Raw genomic sequence first — 13,854 nt, 5'->3', positions numbered from 1 at the left:
GCATTCAAATCCATGAAATGCCTTACAGCCCGACAAGCTCGTTGGCATCTTTTCTTCTCCCAGTTCAACTTTGTCATCACATATCGACCGGCTCGCCTCAATGCATGTGCCGACGCTCTGTCAAGATTACCTCACAGTTCTTGTATTTCTAAATCTGATCGTCCCTTGTTGTTGCCTGAAAGGGTGGTTTGTGCTTGCACTCCTCAACCTTCGCTCCGTGCCCTTATATCATCTTGGGTGACCTCAAACAAGGAGGAATGCGAATCGTTGAATCTCGACATTGTTCAGGATCTGCCTTATATCCAGGGTCGTCTCTTCATTCCTCCTGGTGAAGCACGACTTCGAGCTTTAACTTGGTCACACGATTCATTGATGGCAGCCCATCCAGGACAGCAAAAGACGTTGGAGTCATTACGCCGTTGGGCCTGGTGGCCTTCGATGTCTAGGGATGTCATCGACTATGCGAAGTCTTGCTCAGTGTGTGCCCAATGCAAGGTTTCTAGATCCAAACCTGTAGGTCTTTTGCATCCCCTTCCAGTACCGCATAAACCTTGGTACATGGTTTCCATGGACTTCATCGTGGACCTACCTCCTCTCGACGGTTATGATACCGTTTGGGTTATTATTGATTACTTCTCCAAGATGGCTTTGTTCATCCCTTGTGCTGGCTTGCCTTCGGCCCCTGTCCTGGCTTCATTGTTTCTCAAACATGTCTTTCGTTTCTTTGGACTTCCCTCTATCATTGTATCGGACCGTGGTCCTCAGTTTACGTCCCGCTTTTGGAGGGCTTTGACTTCTTCACTAAACATCGATGATCGTTTCAGTTCTGCCTACCATCCACAAACCGATGGACAGACTGAGAGGACAAACGCCACACTGGAACAATTCCTCCGATGTTTATGTCTCCAATTCCAGTCTACCTGGCTAAAAACGCTTGCTCCTGCCGAGTTCGCCTACAATAACTCGGTACATTGTGCCTCAGGGGTATCGCCGTTTTTTGCCTTATATGGTTTCCATCCACGTTCATTGCCTTTAGACCCGGCGCTCCCCATTGACAACCCGGCTGCTCAGGCTTGTGTACGGGACCTGGATTCAGTCCGTAGGGAAGTTCGATCCCACCTTCTACTTGCACAGGAGAGGGCTAAAAAGTACGCTGATCGACATCGGCTTACCGCTCCAGAATACAAAGTAGGCTCAAAAGTCTGGCTGTCTACACGTAATCTACGTATTCCGGGCAAACGTATGCTTCTACCAAAGTTTGTGGGTCCTTTCTCCATTACGGAGGTGTTAAATCCAGTGGCAATGCGTCTTTCTTTGCCGCCTTCATGGAAGATACATCCCGTATTTCACGTCAGCCTCATCAAACCATGCCTTCTTACCACGCGTCTTCCAACTCGGCCTTGTGCTGTTCGCGTGGATGGCGAGGATGAATATGAAGTGGCTGATATTTTGGACTTTCAACTCCGTAGGGGTCGACCCTTTTATTTGGTCGACTGGAAGGGATACGGGCCTGAGGACAGGTCTTGGGAGCCCTTGGGCAATATCCACTCGCCTGTTCTTCTGCGCCGCTTCCATGCCCGCAGGGGGTTGCCGCCGCCTTTGGGGGAGGATACTGTTATGAGTCGGCGTTCATCCCCGGCTATCAGCAAAACCCGGTCACTTACGCCGCTGGCGCTTCGGGTTTCCAAATCTACTACCAGAGGCAGTAGGAAATTTATAGCGCTCCCCAAAAGGATTCGGCATCAAACCGCGTCGTTTTATGCACGATGGAAGTTGCCGTGGAAGTTAGCGGCTCGGAGACTACACCCCCCAGGAAACCTGCTTCCGTACGGTAGTTCACCGGAAGAGCCTCACATTGGCTAGCCCCGCCTTTCTCCATTATTTAGTTCCCGGAGACGGCCAAGACGCTGCTTCTGTTTACAGCTACTACCGGTAATTAGAAGTTCCTTCTTCGATTGCTATGTGCTTGTGGTTCTTACGGTTTTCGACTCGGATTGTTTACTGGACCTTCTATTTGGAATTCCCTCACCTTCTGATCTGCCTTCCCGTGTACCGAAAATCCTGCTTTCCTCCTGGACTCCTCTTCTCCACGTTCTGTTATAGTTCCTGTCAGCCAGTGTACCAGACCTTGCCTGTTTTTGACCTACCTGTCTCAAGAGTCATCATTCCGATTGGTTGCTCTGTATCCTGCCAGAATTTACCTCCTTAAAACCCATTCACCTGGAAATACCATCCCGACTGTCATCGTCCTTAATCTTTTTCCATCAGTGGGAAGACTTTTGGTGTTAAACGGAACATTGGGTTTGTGCATTTTCAGGACGCTCTGCAGCAGTGCACCATCCCGAATCTAGCGCGACCCTCGTGCCGCCCGGGTAGTAGAACCCTACTAACCTTACCTTTTTCTTATTTTCTCCCTGTCGTTGTGTTCTAACATTTCAAGTACTAAGTCAATTCCCACTGGTAAGATCCTACCCACCTTTTTGTTTGTGTAATTATTTAAACCAGTTAGATACTAAATCTTGTCCTGCTCTTAGGTGATTCCCGGGTTAATTCCTTCATCTATCCTACGGGGGGAGGAAAACAAGAACCCAGGTACTCCTCAGTTAGTAAGGCTTATAAGGGACAACCGTTACCTTTTGTATTACTTACTTGTTGTTCTTTTCTTTTCAGCCTGGTTCGTGGCGGTACGAATTCTCTCCGCCCTTCTGGGTGATCAGTCCCCTTGTCTGGTTAACTACAGCAAGTGGTCATATCATTTTGAAGGTCTATTTTCCCTCGCAGAGAGGAGGCTTAGGTAGAGGCCCTACTTAAGCTCCTTCAAGCAAAATTCTGGGTTTGGATGCTTCCTGGTTCCTCGCACTCATCCCACCGGTGAGTAACAAAGCCTATCCTCTGAGCAACCACATGACGCCGCCAATACGGAACCCCACCACACCACCCCTTATTGCCCCTGGTTGCAATAAGGGCAGCGTTGTAAGGTACAACGCTGCCCTTATTGCAACCAGGGGCAGAGTGGAGCGCACATTCGGAGTGCTCAAGTCACGCTTCTGCTCCCTTGACCGCTCTGACGGGCAGCTACTATATGCACCCCCAGTAGTGTGCAGGATCATTGTGGCAGCATGTGTCCTGCACAATGTTGCAACACGGCGGTGCGTACCGTGGACATGGTGGTGCACCCACATCCCCAACCACAGGCACAGGCGCTGCTCATGGGAGGGGAAAGGGCACGTGGCGAGGCAACCCAGACCCACCTTGTGGCCACATTTTTCACCTAAACTCTCACCCCTGCGGAGTGCACACAGGCCTGGCACATACCAGGTGGCAATCGATGATGATGACAAAGAGACAGTCAACTATCACAACCTTACCACCCTGAGAAGGTTGCCACGGAAGTGCTACATTGTGTGCATCCCTAGCTACTTAAACATAACCAATCCTGTGTGACCAAAAGGAACACATGCAAGGTGTGTATCACACCACCCAACTGCAAAACAGGCCATGACAATCAGTGGTATGCCTCCCAACCCACATCACCCTTGTCGGCCACACCATGACCTGACATGGCATGCAACAGCAAAAGAGCAAACCAAAAGCCCACACATGACCAATTAGATACGAAGTGACACGTGATAAATGGAAAGAGGCCTGAGACAATCACACCTGGCATGGAATCAGATGAAATGACTGACCAACAACCTCCCACACATACAAAGTCATACACAAATGCATGCCACCAGCGGTGCCATCAACAAAAGACAGAATGCCTGTTGGCATGCACATTGGCCAATCCAAATCCGCAAATTCCAAACCCGTGTGCTGTGTGTGTCTCCTGCAAAACAGCGCTCAGCGCACAGCACAGTGAGAGGCCATTGTGTTGGGGATACACCTTGAGCATCATATAAAAAGGACAAGCAACACAAATAACCTACTGACGCATGTACACAATCAGAAAATGGTGAGGGATCATGCGCTGCAGGGACACAGCATGCCAGAGAAGGCAATCTCTGTGCACGTGTGGGCATGGAAGGGTGGTTGTATGTGTGGTGGAGCATTATGTGAGTGTGTGTGTCAGAAGGGACATGCACTCAATACATGCATGTGAAATCAAGTGACCCTCAGTGTCCTGTACACATCACATGTGAACATTGCCCATGTGTACACCCCAGTATGTCAAACCACAACAATCCCCTGACACCTGAAAAGTAAACCCATCACAGGAACATCCATTGACCAGCAGAACACATGTACATAGTATCCCACAATGAGAATGTCAGAGAGTGCCCAAACACTGTAGCCCAAGCGTACTGTCCGACAACAAAAGGCCCTCCCTCATTTAGTCATCACCATGACCTTCAGAAGAACTCTGTCTGGGGTCCATTGGCTTCTTCCTTCTAGTCTACCTGGCTTCAGGATCCCCCTACCCCTTGGTTCCCTTGTTCTACCTTTCGTGTAAATAGGGTCCAGCCCCCTCAGAGGCCACCTTGACTGGTAAAACTACCAAATCGCAGAGAACTCCAAAGAGCCAAACCCCCAAACCAGGGTAAAAGCCTGTAGCCACCAAAAAACCCTGGAAGAGTCTCCAGTAGATGACTTGAAGTCGCTGAATATGGCCAAGCACATGTCCAAGCAGAATGATAGAATAATTACCAAGGTAGCACAGTTGAACAATGGTTCAACAGGATGGGTAGCATTTTCAGTACACAATAATCAATGAGGATGCAATAACTGATGGGTAGTGTCACAGCTCCGGTCTCCAGGCACAGGAGTGGCATGAACCAACCACCCCCTCCGCGGTCTGGGCGCCTGCAAGGTAAAACTTCCACAGGCCTCCAAGACCCCGGCGGGGAAAGAGGGTTAGGGATCCATTGTTTGGATAGGTATCGGTATTCAGGATAACCGGAATGAGGGTGAGGAGAGGGGAGGTGGATGGGCAAGGGAAAGTAGGCAAAAGACAAAATACAACTATTGACAGTTACACATACTCAATCAGAGAAACCATGTTCTTCATGCACATTGTACAAAATGGCTCAAAGGTGCTCCAAAGAGAGACTTATCTCTGGGGTGAGTGCTGGCCTCCTGCCTGCGCACCCTCAGGTCTGGTAACAGGAGCAGTGCAATGCTGCAAAAAGAGCGTGAGTTACTATTCTGTGTGTGTTTTCCCCACACACAAATAACACCATTCATGCCTTGAACTTAGTGACTCCTCCCTAAACAAGCACTCTTGTCTGCTGCTTCATTCGTATACTTTTGCTTGCCCCTGTGATGTTTCATACACTGTTAATGCAGTAAGGCAGCTGCACGTGGCCCCGCGGTAAATGGAAGACCATGTGTTAAGAATCACACATGATAGAATGGGCCTTGGGTGAGCTGCTAGACACATGTGGTGAGGTGCGACTTCAGTACAAGTCGCGTTCTGCCAGCCGTGGATTTCTATAGGTAGTGCGGGTGGCAATTTGCATATGCCAATGATATGCACTGCACTCGAGTTTGTGCGTCGCTGGGTGCCCCCCCTTGCGCTGTATTAGTTTGTGGCTAGGAACGCTACTACGCTAATAACTTAGCTTCTATGGAGCAGGGTGGACTCGAAGATATGGGTGACGCCCCTGCGTGTGCCCCAGACAACTTGGAAAGCTTCTTGGCATTTGCTCCTCAGCGCGGCTTAGCTGTACTGTATGCATCTTCGCCAATGCCTGGCTAAGCTCCCCAACACTGGCGCTACATAGCTTGCATGCATGAGGGGCCTGGACGAAGGTCGGCTGGGGCATTGCCCCTCGTGCTACTCACCTTGCTCGGAGCGCCTGGAAACACGTCTGCTTCTGTCGGACGTCTGAGCACAAGTCCCGTGCTTCTGCTTGCGTTCGCATGTGCACGTGTGCCACACCCAACGTGGCAAGGGTTTTGTAGTTCTTAGTCTGGTGTCTGCTGGGAAAGGCAGCCTGGAGGCTCCTTTTCCTGCAGAAAGGGTATAAAAGCCTTTAATAAGGCTGGAAAGTTTTCTGTGTGTGTGTCCTTATGCTGCTTGTTACTGGGCCATGTCTGAGACCTACATCTGACCTCCTCCTACACAACCCCAGGTTCTGTACCTTGACAGGTAGAGCTGGAACCTGAGTAGAAAATAACCAAGGAGGCTGGCACAACTGGATGGTTGAGCTGAAACCCAATCAATCCTTGATAGCATGAACAAAGAAAGGCAGAGACAGCACAAGTGTGGAAAGGCACAGAGAATGCGAGATAGCCAGAAACAGCTGACAGCAAGTTAAGAGCCACTACAGTTGAATAGCATTGGTAAAAGCCAACGGTCAACATAAAAGCATGGATGTAATAGATGAAAGACAGGAGGAGCAACAGAGATGCATTTCAACAGAAGTGTACTGATGCAAACTGAGGCAGTGTAAGAGTACGTGGAAATAACTGCCCGAGAGACGGGCGGACAGATCTGCAACAAGGACAGTAGCAGGAAGAAGAACAGGGACTAAAGGCACCAGAGTGTGAAAAATAAGTAAAAGAGCCGTAGTCCAGTAGGAAAACTGCACCGTCAGGCAGCATCAAAGTCCAAGAGGGAAGACAGACACAACGTGCCGTCCAAACAGAACAGAACGGAGCGTAGTAGTATAGGCGGACATCTCAGGTGAGGACTGGACCGTCAGTTGTGCCTCTTGGGTCACATTCCTAATGCATCCTCTTTTGCCACAATCCCCAGGGGATGTACTCAACATGTACCAACTTGACATTGTCACCATCTGGCCCCCTCCCACCATCAGTGTGACTTTGACAGCTAAAGGGTGCAGGCTACCGTCTACAGCATGATGTGCATCAAGCATGTATACAGGCAAGAAATGAACATACATCCCAATCAACATCAATAAATGGACAGTTCAATAATGTACTCAACAAAATTGATTGCAGACATGCCGTGGAGAAAACATCCATAATCCCCACTAGGGGTGTTAACACAAGTAGTACAGCAGCAGACAGGCCACAGATATGATGAAAGTCCAATGCCCTTATGTTAATGGTTGTCACACCGAACCATCCTTGCGAGCCCATGGATAGAGGAAGCAGGAGTGGCATATGTGTCAGGACCCCAAGCCGCAAACACAAAAAGCCACAAAGCACCACACCGTCACATGAATGCACAATAGACTAACAATTTTAAACTATATTAACTAATTTAACTAACTATAAAAATAAATGGCCGCATACAAGCCGGGGGGCACCCAGGAGGGGGTAGGTACAGGGTGCACCTCAACACCCACATGCGATGATGTTGAGATAAACAAAAAACTCCATGGGCTCAATGCCTGCACGGCCTGACCTGTGTGGGAGATAAGTCGTCGTCCTGCTCACTCTCTGACTCAAAAGGTGGACGTGGCACAGTACCCTGACCACGCCTATGCACAGCTTGCCCCTTGTCAGCAGCAAGTCTGCGGGACTGGTAAGCCTGGTCCTATGCGGCGATGACACGTAGGTCAGCATGCAGCACCTCATGTGATACATGTGCTTCCTCTTGCAAAGTAGCACGTGTAACACTGAGTTCTTCCTGCATGGCCTAGCATGACATCTGGAGCACCTTCCGGTAAGCACGTAGCTGAGCCAAGATGGTATTCTCAAGCTTCTCCAACCTCTGGGTCATGTTGAGCACACCCAGGGTAGATCTTAGGGATCCATGGTCATCCCGCAGGGCCTCCCTTTGTGCCTCTGCGTGAGCAGCAAGTGCTTGACGCAGAGACACCATTTCAGCCTGGCATGCCCTGTCTGAGGCCGCCATGCCCAGCCTGAGTGAGCGGGCCGTGGACTATGCTGCCCGCTGCTGGAGCTCCACCTGCCTAGCATGGGGGAGCACGGATTGGGCCACACGTTCCATGCTCTGAGCGATCTTATCAATTGCTGCCCCCTGTTCTTCTGAATTGGCACACATGGATTGCTCCCACTCAGTACACCCCGGTGGCGCACGGCCACCGCATTGCCGGGCTTGACACCCGCGGGGTCGAAGGAGCGCGGTCCTCGCTGGGTTGGCACAGCCCATGGCTGCAGGACTACATCCCTCCGTTGATGTGATGCCCCAGGCACATCAACTTGTGTGGAGTGTGATCATGCATCCCGATCCACCACAGGCAGAGGTTCCAACACTGTCTAGCCCCTCGGTGCAGGTGTCACGGACAGAAGATCATCCACATCAGAATCACTCACCATCGATGAATGGACATGACGCGCATCCAACTCAACATTGTTGTCAGAGTGATCAACCGAGCTAGACTCATTGCCAGCCCTGGACACAATGGTCTGGAGCACAAGTGGGTTCTCGTGGCCTACCACCCCACGACCCTCCTTTTGCCGGGTTGCTGATGTAATAGCAACCCTGTGCCAGGATTGACATCACCATCCTCTGGCTCCATTGCGTCATCTGTAATGTGGAAAAAAGTACACATGTCAGAAGCACATAACCCACACACATAGACATCACATCGAGAGCCAACACATGAAGCAGACATGTCACACACAAATGAAATTCCGGCATGCATCCAGTGGCATTGATATGTAAACACATCCCAAAAGCAGAAATGGATGTGTGTAAATAGCAAAGCGTACACATGTGCAGAATGTAGTATATCACCTCCATCACACACTACCTCTGTCAGGCAAATGTCACAGGCAGAAATGACAGATGGCAACAAAGAGATGGCACATACCATAAGCATTTCTGAACGGCAAAATGGCCACAGCTGCAAGTGAATCCAAACACAAATGACACACGTAATATGCATGTACACATGCATCACTAAACCATCATCACCAATATAGCTTCATCCATCTGCAGCTCATCCCGTACCAGGCGTCATGGCCCATGTAGACATAGTGAATGCCCTGAGCAAAGTGAGGGCCTGCAACCAGGCATGAGGGACCATAACGCCCAGTACGATCCAAGCTGCCAGCCATGAAGCCTCCAGAACACCCCTCAGGGCCTGATTGAACACATTGTGCATTGATTGTGCCCTAAAACATTATTCAGTGTGTCAAATCATCATGGCCAGGCCCCACCAGATTAGCTGAGTGGGCCTGGGCGTACACATACTGCATCACAGTGCACCTTCAGGATTGTGCCAGTTGAACATAACGGGCGGAATGCTGAAATCGCAGCAGCCTTAACGTTAATCAACTACATTTTAGTCATACAACAAAAAAGCTGCAGAGAACATGTGTAAATGAACACGTTCACACACACACTTAAGCGAGTAGCTGAAATGTTGCACTACACAACGTTAAAGCTGCTTGCATATTTGCATATGTACATGTGAAAGTGTTCAAGAACACCTGTGTTCATATACACCCGTATGGTGATTATGAACAGCAACCTATACAGCAAAGCAAGCAGCTACAACGCTGCTTGCTTCGATGTATGTGAAAGTGTACACATACACACGGGAAGGCAGCGCCACAGTCATTACAACCCGATTGGCAGGCCATAAACAATCTGCGGCCTATACCAGGAGGTATAGGGTGCAGATCGACCAATCAACTTTGCTAAACACCCACTAGGGTGTTCCAATACTGAGTACATGTGTCACAGGATACACCTGTGACCGTGCCTTTCATGACAGTGAAGTGATGACAATCTGAACATACCTGCCAGGTCACTTTGACATTGCAGCAGTGAGTAGGCATGTAGAACAGTGTAACATGGCTCAGAATTGGGCTGGTGCAGTGCAGAACATGTGTACGTTACCGACTATGTACAGCAACAAGTACATTATGATGTAAATCGATGAACATGAAGGCAGTGTAAGGGCAAGTTCAGGCATCACGTGCAATTTGCATGCAATGGGTTGCATGGCTACAGATAACCCCCCACCCCCATAGTGTATATGCAGGGAGGCATTGCATGGCAGTGAATGTTTGACCAGAGAACTGTGTATTGACAGTGTTGACTAGCGTCATCTGTATCATCTGAGTCAACTGACAACACAGCAGAATATAATGGGACAGTAAGAAGGACACATGATGAACCCTCAGTAGTACACCCATTTGTGCAGAAGGCACTACACCAGTTGGGTCGGGGAGCCTGAAACAGGGGGAGGCCTGTGCCCCACACAGACTATGACACCCTAAACATGTGAGTGATGCAGGAATGAACCAGAGTGGACATGGAATGGATGATCAAATGCCATTAAATGTATGTCATCCTGGACACGTACTACAATGATCATCCTGCCAAGGACACATAGGGGCATGCATGGAATGCACATGGAGCATGAATGGGCACTCATGTCCCTGCGGAGCATCTGCCATCTGCACAGTCCGAGTGAGATACCCTGCATCAAGGACAAAGGATGCACCCCACAGTATGTGTCTGGCAGGTTGGCAGGGGGAAGTGTGCAAGTACAAAGGAGCATTGAACAGGCCATTGCAGTAGTCCAGCATGATACCCACCAGTGCCATGGTGAAATTGGGGTGCAGGGGGGTGGAGGGGCAAGGGAGCATGCCTACGTGGAGTACCCGCATGCAGGCAGAACACACATGCACGTCAGTCATGCGATGACATAGTCCGAGTGCTTAGTGGAAAGACACCCCAGGCTACATGCAGAAGGGCCAGTGAGCTGGAACATGGATGGGAGGGGCAGCCGGGTGACTAGCATGTGAGCAGTGTGCAAGTGTGATGATGAGGACAGTCCCTGTCTGCTCTACATGTCCAGCATGCTGCACAGCAGGCACACATCAGTGAAGCATTGCATGACTCGCATGAGAACCATGTACACATAGCATGTAGTAGCAGTCAAGCACAACACATCGCACAAGCAAACCACACATGGGCTGGACAAACATGCAATAACACTCACTGGACGGGGCATCAAAATCCAGCATCTCTCCGACTCTTTTGTACAATTCTGCCGGTATGAACTCTGCAGCGGTCAACTCGTGCGAAATGAGATTTTCCTCCTCAGGTGGTGGCCCACTGCCAGTCACCAGAGTCCTGGCATAATTGGAGGCACGCTTTAGCTTAGCACAGCGTCGGAGGTCATCCGAATGCTTTTTGCACTCCTGAGCTGTGTGCACCTCATGTCAGAATGCACTGACACACTCCGCAACATGCTTCCAGTGGTACAAACGCTGGGCAGCCATAGTGTGACAATTTGGGCCCACTAGCATATCACGGTCGTGTCCCGACACGTAGTCCACAAGGAAGTCCAGTTCCTGCTTGCAGAAAGGCCTCTTCCTCAACGTGCCGGAGGCCGGACCCATGTCTGGGGTCCCAGCCTCTTGTGCAGGTGCAACCTTCCTCCTCTTGGGCAGTGATCCGGACCCTGACTGGCAAATGCCGCCCTGGTCAGTAGGGGCAGTGGCGCTGGTGCATTGAATCAAGGGGGTGGCAGGTGGAATTAGGACAGAAGCCCTGACTTGCGTCAGTGGCTGCTGGGTGCCCTTGACTGGACCCTGCACAGCAACATCCGCTGTGCCAATGTCATTGACCGAGACTGACCTGGATGGTAGACTCACAGCCGGGGTGGTGTTGGCTGCATATACCCATGCAGTTGCCAACACCCGGCTGCTCGGGGCAGCAGATGACAATACCGCCCCAGGGACATGTGCCTCGGTCAGGGCAGCCCTGCGTGCACTTACTGTGTGCCTCCTGACCTCCTAGAAATCATCTTAGGACTCTTCAGGTGACAACGCAACATGCGCTGGCTGCCCCTGAGCCTGGGTGGTGGTGGGCACAGCTGCACCTGCAGCTACCACTACCCTTGGGCCCGTGGCAGTCGATGAAACAGACTTGCGGGTCACATGGGCGCCAGTGCCAGATGCAAGAGCTGCAACTCTTGGAACCACAGGGGGTGGTGGCATGACTGCACCAACACGTGGCATAACATCCTGCCGAAGTGGTGTACCCCTGACTCTTCCCCCTCTGCAGCCACCCTGGCCACCCTGGAGTGCTCCTACGCCCTGGTCACCCCGGCCACGTCCCTGACCACGCCCGCCACGTGGGGGACACCCAGCTGAGGTGCCCCTCACCTTTTGTGGCCTCCCAACCATGGTACAGATGTAGTAGTGCCGGCACAGATGTAGTATTGCCAATGGGAGGTGTACACGACAATTGTCCTGGACAATTGGGGTGAAGGGGGTGGGATACTAAATGTTAACAGCACCCCTGTGCACCTGCAAGGCTGTATGTGACCCCAGTGATAAAGTTACGGGTCACGCAACGCTCTGGCACCCTAAAACTGCAGTAAAACCGTGCACACAACCCCCAGTAGCCCACATGTGTGGAATTAACCTCCCGCAGTACGTGGTGGCACCCAGGGACACAAAAAAACACGTACGCGTGGGACACGCAGGCTACTATGACCTTGAAAATGGGTACGCGATACACAGGGAGACCCGCAGTGGGAAAAATAGCGTGCGCGACTCACTGTCTGACTAGCGTGGTAATGAAAAACGCATGTAGCCAATACCCCCGCCAAAAGAAGAGATACGTCCTTGATCTGCTGTGAAGTAGTGATGGCGCGTGAAACAACCAGAAGTAGCAACACACGCGTCAGTCTCCACGAAAGGCACGTACAGTGAACTGCTGGCCCCGCTCCCCTTTAACCCGTGCCCGCACGTATCACTTCGCTTACGCGCCAAGGGCCTTTCCTCGAATTACACGCTGACGTGCTGTTCTTTCACGTGCCGAATCACTCCTCATCAAGCTGGCCACGCAACAACACACGGAAGACCACGCTCCTGCCCAGAAGACCATTTTCCTGCCCCCCAGAACCCCGAGCCGACTCCCACCAGGCATCTGCTGCTGCCTGCCTGCTGGCCACGTGCCCTGCTGTTTGGTGCCTGCATGTCAGCCATCTGCAGGGGTCCAGTTGCTGTGACCACCCCTGCTGGAACAGAAGACTCCCGACTACAGTTCCATCACTCCACAGCCCAGCACCAGGACTCAGTTGCCCACCCACACCTGCCTCGGGGGTTGCCATGTCGGGGCAAATACCATTGGAGACCACTGGCAACCCCCAGCCAGAGAGGCAGAGGGCTGCCAGCTTCACAGCAAGAGAGGTTGGCATCCTGGTGGAGCAAGTCCTGGTGCATTAAGAGGCCCTCTATGGAAGAACACGCGCCAAGGATGGACGGGAGAGGATCGGGCTGGACATCGTAGTTGCCATCAATGCGGAGGGGGTGGCAACCCGCAACCTACCACACGTCCGTAAGCGCTGGGAGGACTTCAGGTCCAGGACCCTCAGGAAGGCTCGGCGCCTCTTGGAAGCAGTGGATTCGGTGAGGTGCCGGGTCCACCTCACCACCAACGACATGAGGGACCTGGAACGCATTAACCCAGCGCTTCACCGCCAGGTCCTCGAGAGGGAGACCGGTCCGGAGTCGAGTGGTAAGTGTCTATGCGTACTTATTGGACGCAGTGCATGTTGAGGTGTGCCAGGAGTGTGCAGCTTGGACATATGTCTGAAAAGGGCCATGTATGGATGTGTATGTGCAGGGACATGACCGTGCTGCATGTGAGTCCAGTCATGTGTGATGCACATCAATGGTGTATGTGTTCCAAAGCATGATGCACAACTGCATGTGGAGATACACACGTCAGCATTTATGTGTATGTACTATGGCATGGTTGGGGTGTGACACATGGATGCTGGTTCCACCTTCATGTACATGCACGGCATACATGTGCATGTGTGTGTTTGACATGTGTGTGACTGATACGCCATGGATGCATGTGACACAGACATGTAGCAACCCGATTGGCAGATGTGACATAGTTGCCGATGATTGCACTGTGACAGGTGATGGAGATGTACAGATGCCTTTCTGTCTGGTGGCGTGTGTGCATGTGTTGGGCACTCCCCATGTTGCTTGTGA

This window comes from Ambystoma mexicanum, chromosome 7q (genome assembly GCF_040938575.1).
Source record: "Ambystoma mexicanum isolate Mex_15411 chromosome 7q, UKY_AmexF1_1, whole genome shotgun sequence".
Lineage (NCBI taxonomy): Eukaryota > Metazoa > Chordata > Amphibia > Caudata > Ambystomatidae > Ambystoma > Ambystoma mexicanum.
This window is presented reverse-complemented; position numbering follows the sequence as displayed.